General features: G+C 48.2%; 1 long non-coding RNA gene and 2 other non-coding genes across 5 annotated transcripts; all 3 read left to right on the plus strand.

Annotated features, from left to right (window-relative positions):
* Positions 1-1,364: 1,364 nt before the first annotated feature.
* On the plus strand, positions 1,365-25,176 carry LOC148092678 (uncharacterized). Of its 3 annotated transcripts, XR_015714800.1 has the most exons (6): positions 1,365-1,446; positions 1,979-3,046; positions 4,773-4,865; positions 20,051-20,141; positions 23,925-23,961; positions 25,067-25,176. It is a non-coding gene; the product is annotated as an uncharacterized LOC148092678 (long non-coding RNA). The 3 variants fall into 3 exon arrangements; XR_015714801.1 differs by lacking the exons at positions 20,051-20,141; positions 23,925-23,961; positions 25,067-25,176 and adding an exon at positions 5,530-6,047; XR_015714799.1 differs by lacking the exons at positions 20,051-20,141; positions 23,925-23,961; positions 25,067-25,176 and having other exon boundaries at positions 4,773-5,153.
* LOC148092679 (small nucleolar RNA SNORA71) lies at positions 2,359-2,491 on the plus strand. The gene has a single exon (XR_015714881.1). It is a non-coding gene; the product is annotated as a small nucleolar RNA SNORA71 (small nucleolar RNA).
* LOC148092680 (small nucleolar RNA SNORA71) lies at positions 3,629-3,761 on the plus strand. The gene has a single exon (XR_015714882.1). It is a non-coding gene; the product is annotated as a small nucleolar RNA SNORA71 (small nucleolar RNA).
* Positions 25,177-25,360: the final 184 nt, after the last annotated feature.

Here is a 25,360-nt window from a genome sequence, read left to right on the forward strand (position 1 = left end):
TGAACCAGAAGCAAAACTAGAGAGGCTGTGTGTGGTGTGGTGGTGGGGGGTGGGGGGGGGTGGGGGTCAGAGGACTCAGCTAGGGGACTCAGGGAGAAGGCGGTGCTGAGACCTAGGTGGGAGCTGACCCTGGTGGAGTGACCCTCTGTCTCATTTCAGTCTATCAGAGCATCCAGAGATGGCTTGGAGCTGTTGGAGACTTCAAAACAAGCCAAGACCCAGGCCACGAGCAGCCCCAGGGGACTGGACTGGTCAAGACTTCTCTTAGGCCTCAGTTTCAGCCTGCAGGAGCCCAAGCCTATTGCTTCCGAAAGATGCAGTAACAGAGGAGCAGTAAACAGACAAGCAGGAGGATAGACAAGTACAGCAAGGCCTCCAGCATGGGGGTCATTCTTAGTGTGGGGACGGGGCCTGGAGCTCCTGCAGACCTCACAGGGCCAGCTGCTGACTTCTAGCCTTGACCCTGGGCATCAACTCCCTGGAGTAATCTGCCCAGGCAGAGGTTCCATTTCCCCAAGGGAAGGGGCTCTCTCGGCCACTGTGAGGTCATAGATTCTAGAGTGTTGGAATGTTGGCCTCAAAGCTACAGCCCAATCCATTATTAATGCAACCAGTACGCTGAAAACAAGACTCCTTGTATGTAATCATAATTTTGGTGGGGGTTTTTTTGCCAGCCTTTTTAAACTTCTAAGTAGGAGTTTATTTTTCCTGTCCTAGAGGAATATAAGACAGGCCTCATAGCTTACCTGATCATTCTTAGTTGGTAAGTCTTATAATAACTAAAAATGGGGAACACGGTTTCTGTTCCATTATTTTACATGACAGTTTAATTTTCAGCAAAGCCCTGCACACCTCTCTAGGCTCATCTCATTGTCACCCTCACATTCTAGTCTCAGGCCATTGGGACAATATTTTAGACTGGTGATGGCCAAATAAATACATGGACAGAATTCATTAATTTGTTCAACTGTGCCAGCCACTAAACCAGGTACTATGAGTACAGTGGTCAATCAGACAAAGACCTATTTATTGTCCAAACTAAACATCCTGAACACTGAGATTCTGCTATTAAAGTTCCTCACGTGGAGGAGTCATCATTTCTACATATTAATGACAAATCAGTGACCAAGGAACACCTTCTGAACAAATAGAAAAGCAAAACCAGCGCGGGAGTGTTATTTCTATAGTTCCAGACCCCTTTGGGAAATTATCCCAAAGCCCCGAGTCGGCATTCGACCTCCGCTCCGCCAGAGGGCGCGCAGAACCGTCCGCGCGGGGTCCTCCCGGGGGAGGCGCCGCTCTAGGCCGCAGCCCGCGCCCAGCCGCGTTTCCGCCGGCGCGGAGCAGTCCGGGGCGTGCCCTCAAGTGGCTCCGCCGCGACTCCCGGAATCCTCGGGCATCCGCGCCTCGCCGCCGTGTCGGCTCTCTCTGCTGCGCCGCCCCTGGGTGAGCCCCCTGCGGGGAGCGAGGGGCGCGTGGTCTGCGCCCTCCGGTAACGGGAACCAGGCCTCGAGGGGCGCGGAGGGCCGGCGGAGGTCAGCCCCGAGCCTGGGGCCTGGGCCCTGCTCCCTGTTCCGCGCCCGCTTCCTCCGCCGGGTGTGGGCCTCTCGGGGTTCGTGCCCTCGGGAAAGGGGCCGCGGGGCCGCCGCTGCTTCGGAGCGAGCGGGTGCGGGCGTCCGGTCCCCGTCCCCCCCACCGGGCGGGGAAGCCTGGTGCCCGCCGACGGCCAGAAACGTGTCCGGAGCCGCGCGTGACCCCAGATTTCCACTGCCCCCGGCATTTAATCTCACAGAGCCAGTCATTTGCTACCTACAAACTGTTTTTAATGAGCCTAATTCTTTCGCTTTAAAGGAAAGTGTTGAAACCTCCATTTATCGACCCGCTGGCTGAGCTTTAAACTCACGGACGCGCCCAGGGCCGCAGACGGGATTCCTGCCCCCTGCTCCGCACTAACGCCCCTTCCCCTTTCCCTGCCTAGGCTTTGCACCTCTGTGGCTCTGGGAGACATGACCACTCTCCCTTGGACGGCTGCGTCCCTTCTCTCCAGCACCCCGATGACACTGCCCGATGCTCCCCTGCTGTCAGAGGTGAGGCTGTCCCCTGGCTAAGTGCCGCTGCTCCCGAGCACCTTGACCTCGGGGCTTGTGGTCTTTGCAGAGGGGTTGGCCCTGGGGTCCGTGGGCTCTGGGAACTGCCTTGCAGAAGGAGGCTGGTGGTGTAGATGGGGCCGGGGTTGGAGGCCAGAAAAGCCTGAGTCCAGATCCAGACTCAGCCCCTCTAGCTGTGGAACTTTGGTTTTCTTTATTCACCTGTCTTACATGGGCTCCTCTTTCTGGCTCACATTTTACCCTTTTAGGTCCCTGCATTCGAAAGTGATTGTGGGCTGCCCGTGCCCTGGTCATTGATAGTGCAGGGAGAGCAATTGCTGAAAGCATTTCCCCGTGTTTGGAGGGTCCACACCGTCCCTTGCAAACCCTGGAGCTTTCACACACCTCCAGCCCCCACCACCTTTTAGATGCCTCCTAGGCCCTGGTGTCTGGTTTATTGAACGCCTGACTCAGAGCTGGTTTTTGTGAGTCCTTCCTCGGGCAATGAATGCATGGGTTGGTTGTGGAGCCATAGCTGTGGTCTTCTGACACTGGTCTCCAGTTTCACCAACTCGGTGTCCTTTTCTCTGCCGGTGTTTGAAGTGAGTACAGGCTGCCTGTGTCCTGTAATGCAGGCAAAGGAAGAGTTGTAAGATTTTCCTCATATTCCGAGGATCCACGCTTGTCCATTCCTAATGGGACAGCCGTAGGTGACTGGCAGTGACTGAGCATGAAGTAGACTGAGGATCAAGGGAGGCAGGCTCTCAATGCATTCATATCCTAACACCAGGATTCCTCAGGTGGCTTTCTGTTGATGAGCATGATGGTTTCCTGGACATCTAAGCAGTGCCAAGTGGCCGATCACATGCTGGCTTCTTGTCCCCTGCAGGAGTGTCCTGTGACTGCTGTTCCATGTATGAGAGCTGTCCTCAGGGAGATCCTGGATTATGAGGTCCCAGGTAAGTGATGTCCTATCTGGTTCTCTAGAGCTCAAGTTCTGTGCAGGCTGTTATGCCAGAGGTGTGTAGGTGATGTGGTGTGGGGAGTGAGAGTGCAGGTGAAGGCTGCTTCCCAGTGTCCCCAGCTTTGGCCCTTAGCCCAGCAGACACAAGTCTGGGCCCTCTTCTGCTCCTGAGAGCCCCTCATGAAGGCTCCTGTGATGTTGAGAGGAAAACAGCAGTGTGTTGGAATGGACAGAGGGCTGCATTGTAGAGTCAAAGCTGGATTCATATGCAGTGATCCAGCTGAGGGCTCTCCTGTGAGCCTGAGTGGGAATGCTATCAACTGTTCAGTGTTGCTACAGCTCACACCCAATCTTTCAGAACTCAAGGACTCTCAGTATATCTGCTGTTAGTTTTCCTTTTAACTCTCAACTCTTGGTGGGGATTTGGTAAACAATCTCTGAAAATCAAATGTGGCTTTTGTAATCTTAGATTGCAATCTAGTCATTGAGCTGTCTGCTGGTTTGTTCTCACTTAAGGCCATTTCTCAGGCTGCTGGCAGTGGCCTGCCTTCTCGCCTCACTCACTGCCCTTTTCTGCCCCTGCATTCGAAAGTGGTCGTGGGCTGCCTGTGCCCTGGTCATTGATAGTGCAGGGAGAGGAGCTGCTGAAAGCATTTCCCCGTGTTTGGAGGGTCCACCCCGTCCCTTGCAAACCCTGGCGCTTTCGGACAAGTCTTCCCACCAGTTTGTGTTACTTCCTGGTACCTGGTGCTGTGTGGCTCATTGAGAGGCTCTTTTGCTGAGCAGGGCCCTGCCTCATGGAGTTTATGGTTAAGGACTGGTCATGTCCTGGGGCTCCCCTCCTGGAAGCTTCCTGTGCCTTCCCATCGCATGCTTCCCTTCCCACCTCAGCCCTACCTCTTAGCACTAATCATACCTGGAAATTACTGACTTGTTTATCATGTCCCCATGCTGTGCTCTTCTTGAGGGCAGTGCTTCAGTTTTGTTTTGCATTGTGTTCAGTGCCTGACATATGGCACCTGGAAAAAAACAGCAAAACAAAACAAGGAGATGGAGTTTTGGAGATGTCAGTCATCGTAGGGTGGTGGGGCTCATCCCATTGTGGGACAGTTAGGGGAACGAAACCCTTGAACAATGCCTGGGGCTGAGACCCCCCCCCCCCCCCCGCACTGGAAGTGTTGTTTCTCTATTGAAACATAGACTTCTTATGGTCTACCTTTAGTCTTGTCATGGTCAGGCCTGTGGACCATCAGGGGTGGTTTTCCCTCTTCCCTTAGATTAAGGGGCAGGGACTAGAGCAGCAATAGAGCTGGGCCAAGCACAATATAGTTGATGATATATGTAAGCAGTTCTTAGACTAGATGGTAGGTATGGGGCCTTCCCACCACGTGGTACCCGTCCTGGTTCCTGCTAATCACTGCCAGTCAGCCATGGCACCCTCCCTAAAACCAGGCCTCTGCATCATTTTAACCTAGACTTGTTAGCGCTAAATTGATCACAGTTGGCACATAGGATAACACAGGTGTTACTCCTGATTTCACACGATCTGCAGACTCCTTCCTGGAGTTAAGTTGTTCTTGTTCCTGAGACAGCAGTGTGGCTGTTCAGGTACAGTAACAGCCCACATTTGCGGGTGCTCTGATCTGCCAGCCACTGTGCCAAGTGTTTCCTGTGTCCCCAGGGCCTGCTACGAGTGCCCACGCATGGTTTGTCTCTTGCAGATGGGTCTGCAGGTGCAGTGGTGCCATGGGAGACATCAAGCATCTTCATGTCAGTCTTCATATCAGCTGGGCACTAGACCATGGGGCCCTGAGGTAAGGTTTTTGGACCATTTTTTGGAATTTTGTTATTTTGCATCTTTAAAGTCAAGTGTGTATTCCCTGGGGTTGGATGAAGATGTAAGGGGAGCCCGGCCGGGCGTGGCTCAGTGGTTGAGTGTCGGCCTAGGATCCAGGCGATCGGGGTTCAATTCCCGGTCGGGGCACATGCCCAGGTTGCGGGCTCGATCCCCAGTCAGGGGCCTGCAGGGAACGGCCGATTGATGACTCATCATTGATGTTTCTGTCTCTCTCCTTTCCTCTCTATGAAATCAATAAAGCTATATTTAAAAAAAAAAGATGTTTTTCCTTTATTGCCCTTTCTATTCAGGTGATACCTAGTTTGGTGTACATAAACTGGTGGCTTGGGCCCGGCTGATTGGGACCCTCTCAGTGATGTCACTTGGGGAGAAGATGGCGCTGGAGACTGAATGCTTGTATGCTTCCTCTCCCTCCTACGCCAGCCTTATTTCGGAGACTGTTGAAAGTCCCAAGGCCATGAATCAGTGACCCTTAGATGACTTGGGACCTAGGTTTCCTGATATTTCTCACCATGGTGAGTTAATGCCAAGGTCTGGGAACCCATAGCCAGATGATAGCTGGTTTGTGTTTATGCAGATGGGAACTCCAAACCATTGGACTTACCTTTCCTTTCTTCTAGATTCTCTTGGTGGTGGTTGTGGACACCAGAGGGGCAGAGAATTGAGAGGGAGGTCCCCACATGAAACCTCACAGTAGCTGTCCTCACTACCTGCTCAGAGCATCATAACAACTGTTCACTCTGCACAAGAATCAGAGGGAAAGCGTGGGTCCACTTCAGCTGGCTCTTTGTCTTGACAGCAGTTCCCTTAGAGGGCCTGCTCCTAGTCCTTCTGCTGTGACTTTAGTGATCAAGAGTTTTTCTCTCGAATTTGTAGCTGCTCATCACTTTCCTCTCCACTGCCCATTTAATAAACCTTACAGACATGCTCTGTCTGCCTTTTAAATCAACATCAAGCCATGTGCTAGCAAGGCTGGGCCTGGAGAAAGCGTGTCACAGCCAGATCTCGTGTTCAGTCCTTGTATCACCACTCCTGTGTGAAGTGTTCAGTTAGGACTAGGTGAGCAAGTGATGGTAGGTGGTTCAGATTTAGGACCCATGAGAGTTGAGGGTGTTGAGGAACAGTTAGGCCAAGGCTTTAGAAGGGTGGCTGGTGACAGGGTGGGCTAGAGGGAGGTACTAATGTCATTGAGAAAGCTGGGGTGTCATGGAGTTCTGGGGACCGGCTCATAAAAAATTGCCTACTAGTGTGACCAACTGTCCTAGTTGGCCTGGGATTGAGGGGTTTCCCATGACAAGGGGCTTTAATTGCTAAACCAGGTAAGTCCCAGCAAACTGGGACGAGTTGGTTGACTTATCTGGAGTGTAAGATAGACGGTGTCAACTTGAGAGGACAGGGTGGGAGCAGGGTGAATGTGGAGCAGCTGCCATTGGACCTTGGTGTCCTCAAGGTCAGGCTTCTTGGAGGTCATTGGGTTAAAATTAATAACTACCGCAATGTGAGGATGCGCGTGCATGAATTTTTTAATCCCATTTTGCAGATAGAGGGGTCTTTACATGAGGAGATACGTCCCAAAGGCCGTGATGAAAGGCTGGAGTTAACTGTCCAATTTCTGCATTTGAAGTAGAAACCACATTGGCGGGGCTGAGGCAGAATTCAGGCTGTCAAGCTTGCCTGAGTTTGACACCTTGATGGCCTCCACTGCAAGGGCAGGCATTCTTCATGGCTGACATGTTCCACTCTGCCCTCAAGGTTCTTTTTCTGCCTTGCCTTCTCTTTAAGACCTACCTAAGGCTCTGTCCAGTGTGGCTCAGTAGTTAGAGCGTAGTCCTGTGCACTGAAGCGCTGTGGGTTTGATTTCCAGTCAAGGGCATGTACCTGGGTTGCAGGTTTGATCCCTGGCCCCATTCAGGGTGAGTGTGGGAGTCAACTGATGGATGTATCTTGCATCAATGTTTCTGTCCCCCACCTCCCTTCCACTCTAAAAATCAATGGAAAAAGTATCCTCTGGTGGTGATTAACAACAACAAAGACGACCATCCTTTGACTTGGGTTTACCACCTTTAGTCAGCTTGTAGCTGCCTGAAAAGATGCCAGAGGAAGGAATCTGCGTCCACTTAAAAGTTGCGACAGATAGGTACTGTCCGCTGCTGAGGGGGCACCAGGCATGACCCATTAGATACCAGGTTGTCATTCCTGCCTCTGAAGCAGGAGCCATCCCTGGTCTTCAGTGCCTGAGGAAGTCTGAGGAGAGCATTACAACCAAGGTGACCCAGGATCCAGAAGTAAGGTTGAGGAAGCATGATCCTTGCCTAGAAACTGCAGGGTACCAGAAGGCCTGGTGGAGCAGCTGGTAGGAGGTTCCATACCAGAATCAAGAGCCGGGAGAGTGGAGAGATGGACAGATGGAAAGTTCATTCAGCCTGGCCAGAGTGGATCAGCGGTTGAGTGTCAACCCATGAACCTGGAGGTCACGGTTTGATTCCCGGTCAGGGCACATGCCCAGCTTGCAGGCTCGGTCCCAGTAGGGGGTGGGCAGGAGGCAGATGATTGATGATTCTCTCATTGATGTTTTTATCTCTCCCTCTCCCTTCCTCTCTCTCTGAAATCAATAAAAACATTAAAAAAAAAGAGATTTTTTTTTTAAAAAGTTCATTCATTTAAAAAACATAAAGCAATTTGTGAGCCAGACACCATGTTAGAAGTGGTGCCGAGGTGAGTAAGAGTCTGTGCCCTCGCGGGGATCACTGATAAATATACAGATAATGTTTGTCATTTTGCTCAAAGTTTCTTATACTTTGTCTTTTTCCTTCAGGTAGAACTTGCAACATTTCTTATAATGTAGGTCTTGTGGTAAATTCCCTCACCTTTTGTTTGTCCCATCTCAGTAAATACACACCAAGGAAGTAGCAGAAACAAGGCTTTGAGCTCAGTGTGTCTGACTCTTGTTCCCTTAATCATGACATCAAATGACAAGTACAACTAAGGTGTTTGTGACATATGTTTGATCTTGAGCAGGACGCGTTGGGTTGTGTGGTGACTGGACACAGCGCGTGCTTTTTTCTTTCACCAAGATTGATTCTAGCAGTAGACAGGTAAGAAGATGGAGGTCAACTCCCCAGAGTAAAGCCGAGGACAGCTGCAAAGAGAACATGTAGGGACGTGAGGAGGAGGAGGGGGAGGAAGGTGGGGAAGAGTCCTGTGGTCACTTAGGTGTTCAGGTGCCTTAGGCTCCCTGGTGATTAGTGTCCATGGAGACAATGGTCACAGCCCCTGGGGCTCCACAGGGCAGGCAGGAGCCGTCCAGCTGTGGCGTCCACTCCTCCAGCTGCAGGTGCTCCTCAGTCTTCAGCCTAGTCAGTGTTGGCCGATATGAGCAAGAAGTTCTGCAGAGAGGGCGAAAGGGCAGACAAGAACAGTCATCTGAGCTGCCTGAGATCTTCCTGGAAGGGAAACCTTCACCGGGAGAGCAAGTTATGGAATAAAAAAACCAGGTCAGTGCAAAACCCTAGCCCTTAGTCTTTTATAAAGGAGGCCTTTATAAACGCTCCTTATCAGCTGTCTGCCCCCAGGAAATTATTTGCTATCCTAAGCTGCTGGTTTCTGGAAGACATCCGTGAACCGCTTCCTTGCAAAATGCTTTCTCCTAGGACTGTGCACTTAGGTGCTGCTGGAGTTTACTCCGTGTAATTTCTAAGAATGTAGTCCTGGATTATCTTGGAGTAAGAAATATGATCAATAAATTTTAAAAAAGGTAATAAACATATAAACAGTGAAGACATTGCAAACTAGTGCTTCTGGATTTATACCATAGAGTGTTGTGACTGCCCTGATAAACTCCTTCCACTAGAAGGCATGGTCAGTTTTTCTCCACAACCAAACACCAGGTATTCTGATGATATTTATGAATATTAAATTGTCAGGTGTGATAATGGTATTGTGATTATATAAAAATTCTTACTTTTTAGATATCTATACCGAATTATTTATGGATAAATGTCTAGGATCATCTTTAAAATTATTCATTGGCAGGGGTGGGGAGCTGGCAGGGGTTCGATGAAATGAGAGTAGCCATAGTTGCTGAATTTAGGCAGTATGTCCATGGGAGTTTATTATAAAAGGCTCTAATACATCTTGAAAACTTTTATAATAAAAAAACTTTTTTCTTAAAGGTTTCTGGCTGCTCAATTTTTGGCTAATAGCTTGCGTAAGTCACTGTCTCAACAAGAAGTGGAAGACACGTTTAAGTTAGGACAGTTAAAGGAGGGCTTATGTATAAAGGGACTTTTTTCAAAGGCATGGGATAGGCCTAGAGGAACCACAAGGGAAAGTGCAGGAACCTGCAGTTGGTGACAACTGCATTGCTCTTTCCTCTGGCACAAAGGGAGACGGGAGGGAGCAGCTATTGGACTGGAAGGAGAGGGTCTTATAGAGGCCCCCTGTAGAGGATTCTCCCACCTCCCACTCGTCTTCCTCTCTCCCACCTCTTGTCAGACCCATTTGGAAGCCAGAGGGTAAGGAGCCCCTTGGTGGTCAGCTGGTGTCTTTGTTGCCTTTCTATTTACTAGAAGGGCAAAGAGAAAAGTAATGACTCACTATCCTTTTTTGCACTTTTCTAAACTCATGGTAATCAGATTTCACCCCCACCAGAGCTGCACTCGCTGAGGCTGCCTACAAACTCCATCATCCCAAATCCGACGGTCAGCTCTCATTCCCCTTCTTGGCCGATCTCTCAGTAGCATTTGACACAGCTGATCCCTGCCTCCTTGAAACATTTTTCTCACCTGGCTTCTGGAACAATACCTTCTCCTGGATTCCCTCCTCATTTACCGTTTCTTCTCAGGGTCCTTTGCTCCCACCTGCCCCTCTTCTGAGCCTCTAAATATTGAAGAGTCCTGGGCTTCAGCCTTGGCCTTCCTGTCTTCTCTCACTTCCTCCGTGACCTCATCAAGTTTCTGGGCTTTAAATATCTTCTATATGTAAAGACCCCACATTATATTTCCAGCTCCTACCTCTCCCCTGGGCTCCAGACTCATAGCACCACATTTCTACCCAACATCTCCACTTGAATGTCTAGTAGGCATCATGCATCCATCAGCAATTTAGCCAAATACATTAGGAAGTTCTGTCAGTGCTCGTGTCCAGACTCTGACGCTTCTCACCATCACCACTGCTCGTGCGAGCTACCACTGTATCTCTAACTTGGACAATGGCAAGTAACCTCTAGTCTTCCTGGTTCCATTCTTGCTCCCCTATAGCCTATTTGCCACTTAACAGCCAGGGCCATCCTTTTAAAAACATCAATCTGTCCCGGCCAGTGTGGCTCAGTGTGGGCATCGTCCCATGCACCAAGAGGTTACCGGTTCAATTCTTAGTCGGGACTCATGCCTGGTTGCGGGCTTCATCGCCAGTAGGGGGCATGCGGGAGGCAGCTGATCGATGTTTCTCACACTGATGTCTCTCTCTCTTTTCCTTTCTCAAATCAATGAAAGCAGATTAAAAAACAGAACATTAATCTGATTGTCACTTCTTTGTTTAAAACACTCCAATGGCTCTCCATATCTCTTAGGATAAAATCTAAACCCCACAAGGCCTTATTCTGACCTAGGGAGAGAGGTTGGGCTCTCTCCATTGTAAAGACCAGCTACCACAGTTCATCAGCTGAGAAGTGCCACAATCTCCTTATTTCTTGCATTTTATTGGTAAAGAAATGTTGAAGCTTGTGGGGAAGAAGCCTGTAGGCATGTTGGATTGAGAAAATTGGCATTGCTCTAAGGAGGGGGTGCAAGAGTCTTTACATATTCTTCCAACTAGAAAACTTAGATTTAAAAAAAATTTTTTTAATGAAATTTAGTCCTTTGAGGTAGTTACTTCCCTATTGTCTGTACTTATAACACTTAACACAGTATTCTGTAATCCTCAAATCTGTGTCCTCCTCTCCAAATCCAGCACACACCATGGTGAACTGCAAAGGTTTAATTAGAAGAATTAGCTGGGTCGTGTCATCTTTTTGTGGGTGTCATATGAGTGTCCCAAGTTCTCCAGCCTTCAAGAGTCACCCTTTCCTTGAACATCCACTGAACGTCGTCAGCCCCCAGATCTGCAGGAAATCCGTTCAAGAGCCTGCCCATGTATTCCAACAGGTCTACCCCACGGCTGTTCGTTGTGTTTTCTTCTCTGAGCAGCTCCACTGTGTCTCTTTGTGGTGCCTTCAGCCACTTTGTCACCTCTTCTCCTAGCTGCTGTTCTTTTCCTAAACCATTTTGCTTCAAACATCCTTATAATCAGCCAAGGCCAGCAGAGATGCCAAACTTTGACCTGACCTTGCCTCTGCCGCAGAAGCATGTGGAGCCATGGCCTCAGATGCCACCAAGATGTCTAGCTCATCCCTGCTGGCCTGCTCTCAAACATTCACCTGGAGAATGTGACAATTTCCTGGGGCGTGGTCGTCTTCCATCTCCTTGGTGACCCACCAAGGGGGCCTCACAGCTCATGCCGGTACTTAGATTGACTCTAAGGATGAGAAAAAGGCGGGAAGCAGTAAGAGGCAGAGAAGATGCCGGGAAGTGAGAGGAGGAGAGAGGAAAAGGTGCCACCAGCTCACCCAACTTAACTCAAAATTCAGCTTGCATCCAAAGCACCTAGGCGGCTTGTTAAAGCACGTGTTTCTGGGCTCCACCCCATAGCCTGTGATTCAGTAGGTTTGCGGTGGGGACCAAGACTTCTCATTTCTAACAAGTTTCCAGGTGATCCTAATGCTGCTGGTTGGGGATCACAACTGACCCCATCCAAAACCAGCTTGGAAACAGTGCACCCCCTTCAGACACAGTGTTTTCCTTTTCACAATGGGCAAGCAGATCTCCTTCCAAAATATCCCTGCAGCCAACAGCCAAGTCCATCTGTTTGTTCATGTAGCAAGATGTCCAACAAATCCCTAAAGAAGCTAACGAGCAACTTGGATCCAACTCTTTATTGTCTGTCAGAGGAAGGCCATCCATGCTTGGTAATGAGCCTTTGGTCGCTCCGCTGGGCTCTGTCCAGAAAAAAACACCTTGTCATCTAGCTGGTAAAGACCTTACTTGATGGTATTGGATCAGAAAACCTAGTCACATTCTTCTGAATAGCACCCACTTACACCCCCCAAAAAACTGGGGGAGCAGTATGTGGTTTCTACTCTCAGAAGCCCTTTTATTTCCATCTTGGTGGTGTGGAGAACAGGAGAGGGGGGGTGTCCCATGCAGTGCAAAGGCCTGGGATGAGCTTGTTACTACTCTCACTCACCCATGCCGTCAGGATTTAGTAGTCACCTGTCTAGTCTGACCCTGAGCTATAGGGAATATGCTAAGCGGGAGCAAGTTGGGTTGGAGAGGCAATGGTGGCAAGTGTCCAGGATCTGCGTCAAGGCCAGGCCAGGGATGCAGCTCCAGGCTGGGCGCACAGGGAGGCCTCAAGAAATGTCAGCCTGGGTTATGATGGACGTGGTGAGGAAACGTGTCCCAGTCCCAGTCTGGTACAGAACTCTTGCTTGATGCAATTCACAACCTCCTTCTGGGAGGAAATTAGCATTCCTGATAAATGCTTAAGCAATTTTCTGATAAACTTTAACAAGATTAAAACCTCTTTGGGGAAATCAGCTACCCAAACACTTGGCTGATTATCAGACATTCTTGGTCTTCATTTTAATAACGATTATCCAACCGTTTTCTTTTCCTGTGAAATGCCCTTAACAAAGGAAGACTCTGACTTGGCTTTGTGGCAAGATTGAAATAAAACTTTGACACCTGCTTCTAACTTATTTATCTGAAAAAATTAAAACAGTCATTATGAAGATAGGACATAAGAATAGTAGCTAACATGTAAGCACTTGCTGCTTGCCAGATGCTATAGGAAAGATTTTGTATAGCTCAATTTACTTTCTCTTTATAATCAGTTGGGTTATAATAACTCTGTTTTATTTATAAGATGATCAGAGAGGTGAAATGACTTGTCCAAGGCTGCACAGCCACTGAGTGGCCGAGCCAGATTTTGAATCCAGGCCTGAGTCTGGAGCTGGAGTTAGCAACAGCTGCACTCTTCTGCCTCTGCCAAAGGAATTATAGCAGGAGACAGAGAGAGGGGTAGTCTCTGAGAGAGGGGATAGGTACAGGGCTGTGGGACTGCAGAAGAGGGACAAGGCCTTCTCAGGGAGAGGGCTTGGGAAGGAACTATGGGTGGCAGGGAGGGGAGGGAGGGGAGGGACATTGGAGACAGTGAGAAGGACAGCCAGGAGCAACAGCACGCCAGAGGCAGAGCCAAGGCCCAAGTATGTTAGGAGGACATTGAGTTCAATCTGGGAGCCGTTGGAGGTGGTCCCCAGTCCTTTCACTAATAAGAACCCTGTCATCTAGTGTTGTGACCCTATGTGCTGCTGGTTGGATATTGACGGCTCTGGATTCAGAGAGCCCATCCCAGTTCCATCAGTTGCTAGCTGTGTGACCTCGGGGAGGTCACTTTGCCTCTCTGAAGTGTAGGTTTCTGCATCTGAAAATTGGGGGTCAATCATAGCACCTCTCTCTTAGGATTGCTTTGAGGATTAAATGAGATAAACCATGAAAAATAATTAGCATATGTCTGGTACCTACTAAGGGGTCCTTGAAGAGGTGAGGAGTTACTGTTTTAATGTGTAACTGAATTATAGTGGCATTATGTCACTATTTTCTTAGGAGAGCTGTGAAAAATCCTTTAACTTCTTATTTTAGTATAATTCCAGACTGTTAGAAAGATTGCAAAAAATAATACAAAGAATTCCTGAACATTATATAATCTTCACCAAGATTATATATATATAAATGTATTTATATTTGAACTGTTGGCAAGTCAGATGCTGACCTGATGGCCCCTTTACACCAAGTTTGTAATCCTTAAGAACAAAGATATTCTCTTACGTAGTCCCAGTAAAATGATCAAAATCATGGAATTGACATTGATACAATACTATTATTAGCAGCCCATATTCAGATTTTGTCACTTGTCCTGTGATGTCCTGTATATCCAAAGAAAATCTTGGATCATATATTGCATTCATTTGTCCTGTCTCTTTAGTATCCTTGAGTTGGTAATAGGTCCCCAGTCTTCTGTGTCTCTCATGGCCATGACACTTTTGAAGTGTCTTTGTTGCTTGCTCATAATCAGATACAGGTTGGGTGTTTTGGGCAAGAGTACATTTCAGTGCATCACATCATTGTGAACATTTTTGTTCACAACCTTAAAATAGGGTGCCCTTTTAAGAAGAGGTGAGGAGCACTGCACCATGTGCATGAAAATCCCCTGAGGGACTAGATAAACACGCAGGTACCCCAGTAACCCTGAGAGTGTGGGCCAGGGGTCTGCATGGTAAACCCGTGTCCTAGGTGACCAGTTACCTCATTCTTTCCAGCCAGAACATTCCAAGGCGCGGCCAGGAGGTGGCGCTGCAGCCCGCACTTTTAGCGCGGCCTCTGCGTTTCTGGGCCATCTCACTGCCGTGGTTACTAGAGTTCAAGCTAACACCAGGAGAGCTCGGCTGCTTAAGCTGTCTGCCTTCTGCTTTCCTGCCTGTCCCTTCAAAGTGCCTTCTTTGGATGCCCGAGGACCTCAAAGTGGTCAGAACTCACTTGGAGGTTCCTAAGCCAGAGATGAGCCACTCCTTGAGAGGCCTCTCTTTCTGAAGAGTAAGCCAGGACTGTGAAAATAGTAATAGTAATAATGCCGCCAACTAGCATTTACTGAGAGCTTACTGCGTACCAGACACTGTGACAAGCGCTCCTCATTCACTTTCTCCTTTAATGCTCACAAAGACCCCTGAAGAGGGGGTTTTTACAGGGGCAGTAACATTTCCAGTCACACAGCAAGTCGCTGTCACCACCTCCTATTTCCATCTCGTGCTTGAGAGAGGGGAGGGGTGGGGAACAATGACATCTGTGTCACCAGCATGTGCTCTGAGAGCTCTGGGAGCATCCTGAGAAGGGAGGGGATGCTCTTCCCTGACTGTGGGGGCCAGTGACTGGGCAGGAAGCTGCAAGGGACAGACCCTGGGTCAGTCCTGCAGGGAGGCAGAAATGACATAGATCACAGCCAACGGAGGGCCAAGGGGACTGCTGTCTAGCGACTCAGAGGCTGGAGGGACTGAGGGGGCTTTTAAAGACTGGTGGGATACTGCGGGGGCATTCGGTCTGCCCAGTGCCCGCTGCAGAGCGAGTCATGCCCGGTGAATTTGTTTTCACTTATTTAACTCTTTTCTAATAGATGTCATTGAAGGGATTTTCAAGGGGCGGGATCCACAGTATGGTGTGCAATGAGCTTGGAGATGGGGGAGGTGGGACTCTTACCCATGGGTGTGGGCAAGAGGCATGTCCTAGAAAACAGAGAATTTTGGGAGGTATCCTTGTCAATATCTATTGCTATTGAGGCAGACACTTCCCGTTGCTTACGTGAGACTTCGCCTCCCCCTTCTTATTAGCAGAACCCTGGATTCATTGAGGTGGCCACTTGCCCAGCGACAGAGCTACATTTCCCAGGACTGGCAGCTAGTCCCGGCCAATGAGCTATGAGCCAAAATGCTGGCTGGGTGTATTAGTCTGGATTCAGTCAGGAGAGAAGAACCACACAGCAATTTGAATAGGGAAAATTTAATATAAAGAATTATTCCTTGTAACGGGATTGCAGTAATGAGGGACTGGCTAGTAAGGAGTAAAGAGACCTCTGAAGAACACAGGAGTAAAGAGGCAGAATAAGGAGGGGCTGAGATAGAGCTCTTCCTTCCCCTCTCTCCCCCGCAGAGAAAATCACTGTGTTCTCTGCAGGTAGAACTTGCTGGAAATCTGTTATCTGGAACTTCTCAGAAAACTGCCCTCTGGTGCCAGGGAAAGCTATTCACAGGGAAGTGTCTCAGTGGGTACAAATTAGCCAAAGGTGGGGGTGCTGGCTGAAGCCACTGCCACTCTGCTGCCGGCTGCCGCGCACCTGGTGCTGGAGCTGCCGCCTGCGCTCTGGGAGGCTGCTGAGCGAGCACACCTGAACCAGGGAGGGGCGGGCTCCTGGGAAAACCCTTTAGAAGGGGTTAGATCTGTCCCTTTTGCACTTGGATGTTCCCTTTCTTCCTGCAGCCTGCATCCAGTGCAGTGGACGTGGAGCAGAGCTGCGGCTGGCATGTAATGTGAGAAACAAACTATTGTTTAGCCTCTAAAACCTTGGGGCTGTTTGTTGTGCAGCATAACCTGGTGAAACCCGACTAATACGCACGAAGAATGTTTTATATAATAATTGCTACTTGAAGTAAATAAAAGATCCCTCTGTTTTGTAAAAGACTATGAGAAGGTAAGGATTATGGTTAAAGAGAGACCTAATAAGGTCTTATTCAAAGGAAAAGGGAGTCATAAAAATACTTCCTGGTGTTTACATAGAACGCAACAGACTCCCTGATGTTGCTCGAAAATAAAAAGAATATCATCAAACTAATGAAGCCTGGCTGCTGCTTACCTAGAGGCCACATTGAATTGCTTGTGGGAGATGCAGTTGGGAACCTCTGTCCTCAGAAGCCACTGTGCTCTCTCAACGGCATCTCACGTGCCTGGTCTGTCCTCATCAGCAGGCGCGTGGGTTTCCTTCTGAACTTCCGTGTCAGAATGACCTTTGAGGTGTTCTCAGGGAGCCACAAAGTTAATACCTTTTAGTATGAGTCAGACACTTCAACACAGTGTCTCAACTTAGTGAGGATCCGGCTATTGGCTTTCGTAGAATGTGGCAATAGACAGAAGCAGTTGGCTTAGGTGGGTACGAGGAGGGAAAGAGGGCAGAGCGAAAGCCTGACGACCCCTCCAACACCTCCCACATGAGCAGCTGCAGGGACAAAATGAAGGAGCGAGTAACAGAAGGACAGGCCGTCTACAGCAGACTTGGCAGGTTTGAGCAAATCGGCAAGAGCACCTCCAGACACACGGAGCTACCTGCACCACATTAAGGAAGACTTTGCGACCCCCTGCCTATCTCCCCGATATGAAGCAGGGGCAGGTCCCTTGAAAGCAAGTGAGATGATCCAGAAGAGTCTGGCCAATGTGTCTGCTTGGGTAAAGACTCAGGGCAAGTGGACTCCAGAGAGTTAAGGAAGGTCACACCTTGGGCTTGTCCTCAAGCCCCAGGATGGTGGGGCCTGGGCTGTCGGGGAGGACCCAGGAACCTCACTGCCCCCTTTTCCTCTGAGCTGGGCTCCCAACACAAACCAACAACCTGAGTGCGGGGGGAGGGGAGAAGAGAGGGGGGCGATACTCCGACTTCATCCTTTCACAAAGCCAGCTGACCGGAGGTCAATAAACTGAACCACACTGGATAAAGGGTGGCTCACAGCTTTACCATCAGCCATAGGTCACTAAGGGACACAGAGGATCTGAATCAAATGACTAATCAGGTTGATATCAGCGATACCATTGCACCGTGTATCCTGCAGACAGAGAAAATACCTCCCACGGAAACACCCATGAGAGCGTGTACAAACACTGACCATGGCTATAAAGAAAATACCAGGTCCCTTTCCTCACAATAGATGCAGCGATGGTTTCATTTTCCCCTCTCACCACCAAGTAATAAAACCAGAAATTAAAACAAAAGAAGAACTGAAACAAACCCTCCTCAAAATTTTCCATTTGAGGAAAAAAGGAAGTAAAAATTGCAAGTTCAAACCACATTGGGGGGAAAAAAGGAATGTGCAGCATGTCAAAAGCGATGAGATACAGCTAAAGCCACGCCGAAGGGAAAATCTAGCCTGAAAGCTTGCATTGCCGAGAAAGAAAAGAGAAAGAGAAATGAATTAAACATTCGACCCCGGGAGATATACGAGGAGCAACAGAGTACATGTGAGGAAAGACAGACAGAATGAAGACAAGCAGAAACTAACGAATCAGAAAACAAAACAGGAGTAGAATTAGAATCGACCAACTGAGAAGCTGATTCACTGTGGGAAAACCTCACAGAGTAAAAGAGATAAGCCACCAGCTAGCAGAGTCGGGGAGAAAAACACATGCAGAGAAGGCACAATTAGAAATGAGAAATGACAGATAAGCACAGTGAGAAGACATTTTAATAGGCATTTTAAAATTACATAAATAATGCATGGATACATGTGCAGTTGAAACAAAAGTGAAAGAGGTAACAATAGAGCAAAAAGTTAGAGCCCTCTGGATCAGCCTGCTGGGGCCACAGACTCGGGGGCTGTACAACACAAATTTATTTCTCACAGCTCTGGAGGCTGGAAGTCCAGGGTCAAAGCATTAGCAGGATTGGCTTCTTCTGAAGCTTCTCTCCTTGGCTTGCGGATGGCTGTCCTCGTGCTGTGTCTTCACACGGTCTTTCCTCTGCACAAGAGGCCCTGGTGCCTGTGTGTCCTGAATTTCCTCTTCCTATGTGGACACCAGTTAGTTTGAATTAGGGCCCACCCTAATGGCCTCATTTTAACTTCGTCACCTCTTTTAAGACCCTATCTCCAAATATAGTCACATTGGGAGGTCCTGGGGGTTAGGGCTTTAACATGATTTCTGGGGGGACACAGTTCAGCATATAACACCCTCTTTCAGCCCCCTCAAGTCCCACCTCTCTCCCCAGAAGTAACATGATTAACCAGGCTCTCCCATGATATTTGTGGGGCCCAGTACAAGAGTCAAACTGAGGCTCACATGCCATACGTCTACATCTATTTTTGGAAATCCAGCCAACAAACAGTTAAATTAAAATGTTCTATCCTTCTACCTGGGCTAATATACTTTCATATTGACCAGGAAAACCAGGTTCGGATTTAGGACTCCTGGACTCTCTGGAGTCCCTTGGTAGAATATGGCAGAGAAGCCTCCTTTCTCTTCCCATACCCGGCTCTGTTTACATCACCAGGGCCCTGTGCACACGTGTGTGGAGACTCCATCCTGCAGTCCAAGTTCCTCCACACTCTCCTCCAACAGTGCTTCTTGGTGACTGGTGGGGCTCAGCAGTGGTCACAGCAGTGGTGCCCTCCATCCTCAGGAGGACATACCTGGCATGAGGCCCACAGACCCTGGAAGGACTTCCAAGGCCACAGGCATAGGAAGCCTGGTCTAGAAGGAGGCTCAGGCTCTGGATGGGGTGTGATGCATCTGGAGGGAGCTTGAACAGGCCCCTCTAAAGTGCAAATTCAAGGCAGAGGTCCCTCTTGCTCAGGTTTAAGGGTAATACTGCCACAACTACTTATTAGTGGGTATTTTTTCAGACCAGTTTACATCCATTTTATATATAAAAATGAGATTTGCTTTTCAAAATAAATGTATATTTTAAATATATATATATATATATTTTAATGTATCTTTATTGATTTCAGAGAGAGGAAAGGAGAGGGAGCGATCAAGAGAGAAACATCAGTGATGTCACTGATTGGCTGCCTCCTGCACGCCCCTGACTGGGGATCGAGCCCGCAACCTGGGCATGTGCCCTGACTGGGAACTGAACCGTGATCACTTGGATCCTAGGTCAACGCTCAACCCCTGAGCCACTCTAGGCTGGGCAAAATAAATATCTAGTTTTAAAAATGGATTCCTCCTTTATTTTTCTGAGACTTGCTCCACCCCTTCCCCCATTGTGTCTTTCCAAGTCAGCATATATAGATTTACTTAATTCTCTTTAAGAATTATAAAAAGTTTATTCAACACAATGCAGTGTTAATCCTCCTGAAAATTAGGATGATTAACCAAAACAAGTTTTAAAAAATACAAATGACCAAAATTGACTTAAGAAGAAATAGAAAGTGTAAGCCGACTAATAACTATGGAAGTAGCTGAGGAAATTGTCCAAGAGAACTCCACAGCTGCTTTCAAATCTGTGACAGCTAATTCCAAAACTCATCAAATTTTTCCAGAGCATAAAGAAATCAGGAAAACTGCCCAGTTATTATTATGAAGGCTACCAATATTGCTAGGGATTGAAATGTGTACTCCTTCTAAATTCGTATGTCGAAGCCCTAATTCCCAGTGTAAGGGTGTTGGGAGGTGGCGCCTCTGCAAGATGATTAGGTTAAGATGAGGTCATGACGGTGAAGCCCCCATGATGGGATTAGTGCCCTTATAAGAGGAGATATGAGAGACATCTCCCTTTCTCTCCATGTTGACACAGCGAAGAGGCCTGCTGCAAGCCAGGAATTGGACCCCAACCAGGAACCAAATTGGCCAGCACCTTGATCTTGGACTTTCTAACCTCCAGAACGGTGAGACATAAATTTCAGTCGTTTAAGCCTCCAGTCTATGGGCTTTTTTTGTTATAGCAGCCTGAGCTAGGACATATCAAAAAGGTACGAAGTAGCAAAATACAATTCAAAGACTAATTTAATCTATGAATGTTGAAGCAGAACTTCTCTATGAAAGATTAAGAGGTGGAATCCAGTAATATAGTTAAAGAATAACTAACTCTAAAAAATGACAAATGGTGGGAGGTTAACATGGAAGGCAGTCGTGTCAGTCATATTTCCATATATATTACCAATGAACAATTGAAAACTGAAATTAAAAAAACTATCATTTACAATAGCTCTAATGATGTAAAACTTAGTTATAAATCTGAAAAAACATGTCCAGGATCTGTATGTATGATGAAAACAATGAAGTGTTAGGACACCAAAATCCTCAATAAATGGAGAGACAGATTAGATGATTCAACATAACAAAGATGATGTTTCTTCCCAAATATATTTATAGGTTTGACATAATTATTGTCAAAATTCCATCAGGAATTTTTGTAGATACAGAGAAGCTGGTTACAAAATAGATACATAGCCCGGCTGGCGTGGCTCAGTAGCTGACCATCAACCTACGCTGTCATCTTGTTTCTCCTCATTTTTTATTTTATCTGATTCTCCTCTCTTTTTTCTTGGTCTAGCTAAAGGTTTCTCAATTTTGTTGATCTTTGTAAAAGAAATAAATAAAACAACTCTTAATTTATTGATTTGCCCTGCTCAGTTACCCCTTCCTTTCCTCCAATAAGAAGATGTGCACATGTCTAGACCACAGATAATTGAATAATCTCCTGGTTCAGAAATCTAGAAGCCTATTTTCAGCTCTAGATTCAACTAGCAACTGATCCTGTGGTACTGTGAACCGCTATTTAAATATTTTATCTAACTTCTTCTGAATTGTACATCCAACCTCCCTAAATAGATTATAATTTCCTTGAGGGCAGGAAATAGATATTTTATGTCTTTGTGTCACCCACAGCTCATTGAGTTGGGTACTTAATATGTACCCGGTGATTTGATTTTGAAGTCTCTTGTCACTTAACCTAACATTCCAATCTTTTCCCCAGCTTTGGGCTGCCCTAGGCCCTTATCGCGTGGCTCCTCCACGGTGTAGTCAGCTGTTAATTTTCTCCATAGCCTCTGCCGTGTAGCACATGCTCAGCTGCCCCTGCATTTCGCTTTCATAGCGCTCCTGTGCAGATCACAGAGCTCCCCGAAGGATACCTCACTATATTCTCACTCTTTCTGGTTCCAAGCCGTCTATTGGGGCTCCAGAGGGTACTCAGAAGGTAGATGAGCCATGAAATGTTATGTCAGGAGGGTGGAAACCCAGGGCAGCGGGGATGGGAGGCCTGGGAGGCTGAGATAATTTGTACCATAGTTAATATTTGGGTGAATTTCTGTGACAAGTTCCCACTTCAGGACAGCCTGGGCATGATTAAGGTTATGCAGAGAGGGAGTATAGACTGGGGTTGCTCCAAGAGAAAAGCTCCTTTTAGCTCTAACATTCCATGATTTTAAGTTAGTTACCACTGTGGGCTGAATTGTGTCCCCCCCCCCCAAAAAAAATATATATATATGTTAAAAGTCTAACCCCAGTACCTCAAATTGGGACCTTATTTGGAAACAGGGTCTTGATAGAGGTAATCAAGTTAAAATGAGGTCATTAGGGCAGGCCCTAATCCAGTATGACTGGTGTCCTTATAGAAAGGGGAGATTTGGACACAGAAACAGGCACATACACAGGCAGGATGATGTGAGTACAGCCCTGCGATGACAGAGGCAGAGATTGACACAGTCCTAAGAAATGCCTGAGGCTACCAGAAGCTAGGGAGAGGCAAGGAAGGGTTCTCCCCCAAACTTTCAGAGAGACAGTGGCCCCTCTGTGGGTCCTTTGATTTCAGATTTCTGGCCTCCACAACCGTGAGACAATAAACTTTTGTTGTTTTAAATCACCCTAGCAAAATAATACATGTTGAAGTTCTGCTTCAACTTGTCCATATTTTCTTATCTTTATCCATAAAATGAGCACTTAATGTCAACCTCCCAAGAGGGGGAGTTTTCCAGCTGAGATAGACACCAATGGGCTTTATGTTAGCCATGCAAAAGTCAGCTTCCTCACCTAACCGGTTTGCAAAACAATCGCAGCTGTTTCAAATTTTTGTTTTTGGGTTTTTTTTTGAGAGGAAACTCTTCCAAAATGTTCCCTGGGAGAAGGGTTCCCACAATGTTGTGTTCTTTCCTTGGGGGACTATCCTAGACTGCTCAGCTCCCTCAGGATCACTCCTGCCCTCCTTTGTGAGTCTCAGAGGGTGAGGTGGCTGCTAATGTCTGCTGATATTTGGGAAAATCCTTTTTGTTTCCATTAGAACATTCAGTGTCCCCAATTTATGTGCCAGTGTGGGGAGGAGAGAAAATTGACTGATTCCACAAATATTTATTGAGTCTGCACTGTATGCCAGGTGCTGTTAAGGTACTTGGGATATATCCATAAACAAAACAGACCCCCAAATCCCCACCCCTGTAAAGCTTTTATTCTAGTGGGAGAGAGAGGCAATAAACAAAGACAAGCTAATTATATAGCAGGCGAAGAGATGATAATGTTACGGGAGAACATAGAATAGAGTTCTAATCCCATCTTTATGTTGATGCTCCAATAGTCCAGCTTTAAGCCATTAGGAATGACTTCAGGTTGGCTCCTGTGTCTTTTCAGAACAGACCTATCGTTTTCTGAGCACTTCCTTACTCTCCAGCACCCGAATATGTTCCAGGCTCATGTTTTACTTTTCCTACCCAAGCTCTGGAATTCAGCATTTGTCCAGGGAACTTAAGTTTTTTGAAATAGGAGAATGGTATTTAGAAACCATGGTCTGGGCACTAGATATCTGGATGTGCTCGATGCTACTGGGATGTCATTGAGCTAAGCAGTACACACGGGTGAACTAACACGTTCATACACACATCCATATTTATATCCACATTTCTTCATCTATAAATACGTTTATAACCATGGCTTCATACTTCTATTTCGGATTCCAAACCAGCACCACACAGAGTTCATTCTAGCCCTTTTCTTCATATATATACATATGTGTGTGTGTGTGTGTGTGTGTATATGCTTGCTGGGGGTGGGGGTGGGTGGGGTGAGAGCAAGCCGGGCTTGATTGGGTCTGGGGGTGCAGGTGGTGGCTCTGGGCCTCCCCCTGCGTCTGAGATGAGAAGGTTGTGGTGAGAGCACCCCTTTAAAAACAGCCTACCTGCTGACAGGTCTGCCCTAAGGGCCCCATGAGATCGCTAGGGCGAGAGGAAAGCCGCCTCTAAGGGAAGTAGGGATTCAGCTCTGGGTTGTTTAGTGGCCCCAGGTGGGAAACCGTTTCTTCTGGCCCATAAAGCAGCCATCTGTGGTGCTGTGGTTTACTCCCTGCGATCCTCTGAGGGCTGGGAGAAGCGGGCCCAGGCAGATGTGCTGGGGGGTGGGGAGGTGTTATGCACCAGACTCCAGGGAAAATCCTCAGGATGCCTTTACAGATTCCTTTGTCACATGAGCAGGTGCAGCCCTCAAATCCACTCTGCCCAGGGGACGTCAAGCCTGTAGATAGGGGACGGGTCAGAATCTCAGAGGAGAGGTCTGGGCCAAAGACATGTAGAGCAGGCCCTTGAGTAATGTTCTTTCATTTGGTGTCGTTTTGTTATGATGCTTATGAGATGCCGCAGGAACTTAACTCGTTTACATCAATGGTAAAATTGGTTTCATTATAGGTCACTTCACTTCAAGTCTCAGAACCTATCGAAGACGGTAAGTGAGGACTTAGTGTGCATGAGGGTGACTGCAAGCCCTGCTGGGGGCAGGCAGGGGGCCTCCAGGCTCAGCCGGGCCCAGGGAGCAGAGATCAAGGGTCACCGCCTCTGTGAAGTGAGAGGCGGACTGTCCACAGACCCCCCCTCACTCCTGACACTGGTGGGGAGTTTAAGGTCCCCACGACCACCCGTAGGTTCTCTCACTCATGGAAGGACTTACAGGTCTCTCGGGAAGCTGTTCACTCACGGTAACGTTTGTTAAAGGGAAAGGATACCAATTAAAATTGGCCAAGGAAGAGGCACATTGGACACTTGCGTTTCTTTCCCCAAGAGGTTTCTGTGGCTGCGGGAGCCTGCTCTGCCCAGACTTGAACCAGAGAACTAATGTCCCCAGGAGCTCCCCTCAAACAGTGACCGATGGGGCGATGGGGGTGGTGCATGCATGTCCCAGCTCCCTTGGCCCTCGGTGGGTGCTCTGAGTGCTCTACACTGGCTCCCGGAGTTGCCCAGCAGGATAAGCTCCAGTCCCCAGGGGTGGTAGCTGGTTGATCACACCCCTTTCCTGGGCTCCCTCCCCTCCCCCATCTCACATTCTCTTCACCGGGACTTCCTGGAGTCCTCTCCCTCCTGGTCTCAGGGGCTGCTTCTGGGGACCCCACAGTGAGGCCGAGATAATAGCATCAGCCCTTTACCAGGCCCTGGTTATGCCCCAGGCAGCCCCGGAAGCTTGACAAGAAGCCATTGTGCCCCTGGCCACCCTGAAAGGAGGGGTCACCGGACACGCTGGACTTGTGAGGACATCGAGGCTCAGCGAGGCCTTGCCAGGGGCCCAATGCAAGTACACTGGACTCAAGACTGGACCTTCCCACCATACCAGAGGCAATGCTCTCAAGAGCAGGGACTGGAACTGGGTGTGAGCTGCCTCTACTCAGCCCATGCTGAGCAACCAGCGCCCCCAAATGGCAGATGCTTGGAAAGCATGTTTGGCCCATGCATACTAAATCCCCACTGGGGCTGAATAAACCCTTTGTCTAGGTTACCTAATGTCATCATTATAACAGCCCTGGGAAGCAGCTACTGTTATAACATGCCTTATTTCATAGATGACCCTGAGGGGAGAGGGACCTGCCTGAGCCCACGTGGCTAGTACTGGAAGGAGCCCGAGCCCATCTCCAGTTCACCGCAGGGATGGATGATGGTGGCAGACAAGCGAGCTAAGGAACGAGTGCGGAGGAGGGGCAGCCATGGCTCACCCTGCTGGCAGCTGGGTGCCCGCGCATCGTCCCATCTTGAATGTGTCTGTCACACACAAGGTAAGTGGGCCTATTCCTTGTGAATTATCTGCTAGCCGGCAGCTCCATCCATCTGCTCATTAACACAATAAAAAATCAAATCAA

Source organism: Miniopterus natalensis, chromosome 7 (genome assembly GCF_054644295.1).
Source record: "Miniopterus natalensis isolate mMinNat1 chromosome 7, mMinNat1.hap1, whole genome shotgun sequence".
Classification (NCBI taxonomy): Eukaryota; Metazoa; Chordata; class Mammalia; order Chiroptera; family Miniopteridae; genus Miniopterus; species Miniopterus natalensis.